We start from the raw sequence: 6,000 nt of genomic DNA, 5'->3' as shown, positions 1-6,000 counted from the left end.
CACATCAGTGCCCTTTATTAAATTGATCATGTTTATTCTGTAGTTTGTGACAGTGAAAAGTTATTGTTTCATTTTAAATCTATTTGGGGGAATCTATTAGACTTCATTTTTATATTTGTATTTTATGTATTTTCTGTTAAAGAGATAGTTCAGCCAATGATGAAAATTCTCTCATCATTTACTCACCCTCATGCCATCCCAGATGTTTTTGACTTTCTTTCTTCTGCAGAACAAAAATTAAGATTTTTAGAAGAATATCTCAGCTCTGTTGGTCCATGCACTGCAAATTAATGGTGACCAGAACTTTGAAGCTTCAAAAAGGACATAAAGTCAGCATAAAATTAATCAACATGACTCCAGTATTTTAATCCAAGTCTTCAGAAGTCATATGAGAGGTGTGGGTGAGAAACAGGTAAATATTTAAGTCCTTTTTCCACTATAAATCTCCACTTTCACATTCTTCTTAAGTTTTGGTAACACACTTTCTTCATGCATATCACCACCTACTGGGCAGGGAGGAAATTTTTTAGTAAAAAAAGGACTTACTGTAAATATTAACCTGTTTCTCATCCACACCTATTATTTCACTTCATACGATGTGGATTTAACCACTGGAGTCTTATGGATTACTTTTATGCTGCTTTAATGTCCTTTTTGGAGCTTCAAAGTTCTGGCCACTATTCACTTGCATTGTAATGACCTACAGAGCTGAAATATTCTTTTGAAAACCATTGACTGTGTTCAGCAGAAGAAAGTCATTCACATCAGGGATGGCATGAGGGTGAGTAACTGATGAGGATTTTCATTTTTGGCTGAACAATCCCTTTTATGTGTTTAGGCTATTCTAGATTTTTATGAATTTTGGACAGATTATGGACAAAGTTTCTTCCTGTTCTAACAATGTCTGATGTTTAACAAACTGGTCAGAGATTTCAAGAGATTACTTAGTGTAAATTATTAAGAGCCTGATGAAAGGAAAACAATATTTCAGAAGGAATCAAGCATTTTCACTGAAAATGATGAAAAAAATGTGAAACTTAAAGAAAATATGGTAACAAGCGAGGATCGATTTACTTATAAAAGCAACTGAAGGCTGTAAAAGCTCGATGGTTTTTGAGAGGGATAATTGCATCAATTTCAAAATTGTGGGCGTGAGCTGCAGGCGCTAATGATAGAGGAGAGCATCTCTTTCCGCCTCGACGCCTCATCGCGCATCTATAGAAATGTGGAACAGTATATCCAGGTTTGGGCAATCATCGAAAGTCTGTGAGCATACTTAGAGAATGAGTATTGATCACTCAACTGGTTGTAGTAGGGACAACGTGAACAGAAGACCAATGCTGATGTGTGCTCCGAGCGTCCGACACTCCAGCAGAAGCGTGAACACTAACACAATCTTCATTACCGACTGATCAAAGGCATTCTCTGTAAAAGTGCGCGTCGGACTGAAAACTGTTATCGGCTTCTACACGTCATTGAAGATATTTAGAGATTAACGACTGGTGGGACACACTCACCTCTGTAATACTGGAAAGAGGGAAATAGAAATATCTCTTCCTGAAAATCAAGTTTGAGCTGTTGGTAAGTAACACTGGGTGATTTTTCTAAGACTTTTTGGCCAGGCCAGTCAAAAGTGATTCTTACAAAGTATAATAAGGTTTTTTTTTAAGTTCATAGTTAGTCTGTATATTTCCATTTGACTGTTTTGCTGTAGGCTACATTCTTTGAAAGGAAAATACCAAAAGTGAAGTCCTTATGTTGTGGATGGGGACAGAATTGCTGCTGCTTATTATTTTCCAAGTGAATTCAGGTAGGGATATTGTTCATTGTGTGTTTATCTTGTGTCTTTTGTTCTCCATGTTTCATTATATTCATATGATTAATTACTGTCTTGTGCTGTATATATACACTGTTAATTGGTAGGGTACAAATACTAAACTGGTAAGTGGTAGCGTACCAAAAGCAACAACTACAGCACTTTCTTAAACACCTGTTTGTCACTGCCCACTGCAACATTTTCCTGATCCATGAAATCATTGCCGTAGTGTCTACAGGTTGATTGAGAGGCAATTTGGCCTAACATAAAAAAAATACAAAAATAAATAAATTAAACGTTGCAAATGTAGAATGAGAATCCCTGAAATTGTCATAATTATTTTGAGCCAAAATACTCATTTGTCATTTATGGTTTTGCTCAAGGTGATTAAATGAAATGTTTTTTTAATAACTGTCCAACACGTAAAAGGATGGTATTTGGGATAAAAAAAAGCCCCCCCATAAAACACATTGTTTTACACAAGTGGGGGAAAATATTTGTTATTAAAATGTTCAAAGTGGGCTCAAATTGACTGATCAAATCATACGTGAGATTCATTCGTTTAAAGAATATTTGAGACATTGTGAAATGGCAAATTGTATTGAAATGAACAGAGAATGGTGCACCCATTTCTAAAGTGGTTATTTTGAATAAGAATTATCTTAATTTGTTACTCAAAAAAGCATCAAATTATTCGCATTAGTTGACAAATTTTGCACTGTAACTATTGCCCCTATATCAGCATGATATCTCTTTAAACCCATGGGTAGCTTTTATTACAAGTTTGGAGTAAAAGGCTCCCTCGGCACAACAAAAAAGAATTTTTTTTTTCTCTCTCCTTTTCTCCCCAGTTTGGAATACCCATTTCCCAATGCACTCTACGTCCTCATGGTCACATAGTGACTCGCCTCAATCCGGGTGGCGGAGGATGAATCTCAGTTGCCTCCGCGTCTGAGACCGTCAATCAGCGCATATTATCACATGTTACCGTAGAGACGTAGCGTGTGTGGAGGCTTCACGCTATTCTCCAGGGCATGCATGCAAAACTCACGTGTTACCGTAGAGACGTAGCGTGTGTGGAGGCTTCACGCTATTCTCCAGGGCATGCATGCACAACTCACGTGTTACCGTAGAGACGTAGCGTGTGTGGAGGCTTCACGCTATTCTCCAGGGCATCCAAGCACAACTCGCCATGCGCCCCACGAGAGCGAACCACATTATAGTGACCATGAGGAGGTTACCCCATGTGACTCTACCCTCCCTAGCAACCGGGCCAATTTGGTTGCTTAGGAGACTTGGCTGGAGTCACTCAGCACGCCCTGGATTTGAACTTGCAACTCCAGGAGTGGTAGTCAGTGTCTTTACTGGCTGAGCTAAAAAAGCGATTAAGGGTACTGTATGCCTTTAGCCCCATTGTACCCAAACCTCCAATTGTTACTTAGGATCTGATCTAACCCTTAAATGTTGTTTTGTTGGTGATGTAATGTTGATTCAGTGGTGTTAAATAGTATTTAGATTTAGATGTTACCACATAAAGCACATCTAACCACTGTGCATGATAAACTTTATATCTCCATTATAACATATCCAAGTCCTAATATAAGAAAAGTTTAGATGACATAATAACCTATACTTATTTCATAAATGAATCATTTGCATTGTGTATTCTATGCCAAATAAAACTGCTTGTCTCATCTTAATGTTTCAGCCCAGAACTCTGAACTACCTGCAGTAATGGACAGTGACATGCTCCCCCAATTTGCACACCAACCTGGGCCATCATACATGAGTCTGATCCTGTTGGCTTTGACTGTGGGACTGTCGGGTAGTGTCTACCTCTGCGTGCTGCGGTACATTTGCACAGGCTGTTGTCAGCCTGTAGTTGTCAGACCGGAGGACGACAGCCTGTCAGGTGTAGTTTGATAGCAGGTTATGTTTGTGAAGGTTGTGCGTACGAGTGTCCGTGAATGTGTAGGCCTGTAAGCACTTATTTTAGTCACTCTAAATAATTAAAACAGGTGCTGTCTATCTGAAGTCAATTATTTTGGCCATGTTTATATTTAAGTTGTACACGTTGGTTGAGGAAAGCCCCAGTAACCTACTGTATGTATTTTACACTGTAAAAAGTGGTAGCCTTCAGTTGATCCCTTAAAGGAGTATTCCAGGTTCAATAAAAGTTTAGCTCATTCAACGGTCTCTCCTTATCTTTAAAATAAGCAAAATCAAGGTTACGTTGAGGCACAATTTTATAAAAGCACTTACATTAATTCTTCTGTTAAAACTGAAATATTATTTGAGCTGTAAAGTTGTTTAATTCGTAATTTTTACAGTGTTACGTTGACATGGCATTCTGTATATAAATGTACACAGAAAAGGCAAGTAATTTTATCACACTAAAATGATGTCATCACACATATTGTTTATGTCTTGTGGCTATACTTTGAAACAGAGATTATTTTAACAATTATGGATTGGTTCCATTCACTTCCATTATCATCTCTGTGTAACCTAGATTGTTTCTTTTTTTTAAAGAAAAGGAGGGGCAAGTCAAAAATACATTTTACTGGTAGTCAGCATTATTCCACAAATGCTGTTAATTGAGCTTAATACATTTTAATTTAAGGAGCTATTTTTGCTTGATCTAACCCTTCAAATCAGTTTTGTTAGTGTATTGCAATGTACTCAGGTTCATTCAGTGATGTTAAATAACATTTTTGGATTCAGTCAAACAAGTTAATTTACATGTTACCACATTAAGCACATTTTTAGGTTGTTTTTTCAGCGTATGTTTGGGATGCTATGTTTCTAAGAAAACATTGTGCAACAATAAACCATTCATTCTTTAATTCACATAACATACCTGAAGGCTCCTCTTAGGGACATCGGAATGTTAGAAATCATCATTTTAAAGCATGACTGCATGTGGACACTATCAGCATTCAGCATGCAACTTTTTCAATCAGAGATTTGAGCAGCTGCAGGAACAGACTGCATTTGTACGCAAGTATTGATCGAGAGGGAGATGTGAATTTTAAATAGTTTAACAATAGACTCTAAATGCTCTGTCAATCAAAAGGATTCACACTCACATATCCTATCTTTGCTTTGATATGTCACAAAACTCTGATGAACCACACATGCTGTGGTTTGAATAATTATTTGCCAATACACAGATACAGCATTTATGTTAAAAATAAAAATGTGTGGGGGACCTGGGTAGCTCAGTATGTATTGATACTGATTACCACACCTGGAGTCGCAAGTTCGAATCCCGGTTGCTAGGGTGGGTTAACCTCCTCGTGGTCGCTATATTGTGGTTAGCTGTCAGTGGGGCACGTGGTAAGTTGTGCATGGATGCCACGGAGAATAGCGGGAAGCCTCCACACGCGCTCTATATATATATATACAAATTTGCCCATTACTTACAACAGAGTTTGAGTAATTTTTAGAATAAACCAATCACAGTATTATTGTGGCCATGGCGATGTAGTTATTTATAACACTTATAACCATTACCAGTACCTTTGTGAACAGAATTTGTACCATATTATATTGCTTATACTGTCACTGATAAGTGGCCTCAGACATCTCTTGTTTAATTTGGTAGGATGCTCCCTGGGGAAATGATCAGTCAGATGCAGCATCTGTTGCCAAGGGGTACTGCTGGATCTAGTTGCCATGGAAATAGTTTTATCTGCATGCCTCTAGATGGGGCTGTCACATAAACTGTTCAGATCACCTAACTAGCACAAACTTGTAAAGTTTGCAAGTAAACAAAATCTCTGAAGGAGTAGAAAAGATGTTGTGTTGAAATATTTTTGTACTGTTTTAGTCTTTATGCATGTGAATTATAACACATCATAAATATCAAGTGTTTGAATGTTTTTGTGTTAAAAAATAAAAATATGTATTAGTGTTAAACATTTATTTTATCAGTGGTGTGACTAAATCAACTAAAACAACAAAGATTTAGCATAACCTTCTAGAGCTCTAGACTAGAGTTCAGAGTGCCACCGGTTCCACAAGTAGACTGTAATTATATGGTTTCAGTAACAGATGTTCATAATAGATTGAGCTATTTACACAAAACAAAATACTTTCAATTCAAGTTGAAAGATCCTGGAATGAGACATGTTCTCACGCTCCTTGTAAATGAAGTCACAGTTTGACAACACTATGGTTTG

General features: G+C 37.3%; 1 long non-coding RNA gene across 1 annotated transcript; it reads left to right on the top strand.

Moving 5' to 3' along the window:
• The first annotated feature begins 1,201 nt into the window (after positions 1 to 1,201).
• LOC127651371 (uncharacterized) lies at positions 1,202 to 5,601 on the top strand. Its single transcript, XR_007971570.1, has 3 exons — positions 1,202 to 1,581; positions 1,715 to 1,810; positions 3,525 to 5,601. It is a non-coding gene; the product is annotated as an uncharacterized LOC127651371 (long non-coding RNA).
• The last annotated feature ends 399 nt before the right edge of the window (positions 5,602 to 6,000 follow it).

The sequence above is a fragment of the Xyrauchen texanus genome, chromosome 1, assembly GCF_025860055.1.
Source record: "Xyrauchen texanus isolate HMW12.3.18 chromosome 1, RBS_HiC_50CHRs, whole genome shotgun sequence".
Lineage (NCBI taxonomy): Eukaryota > Metazoa > Chordata > Actinopteri > Cypriniformes > Catostomidae > Xyrauchen > Xyrauchen texanus.
Note: the sequence above shows the minus strand (reverse complement) of the source record. Positions and strands in the feature narration are given on the sequence as shown.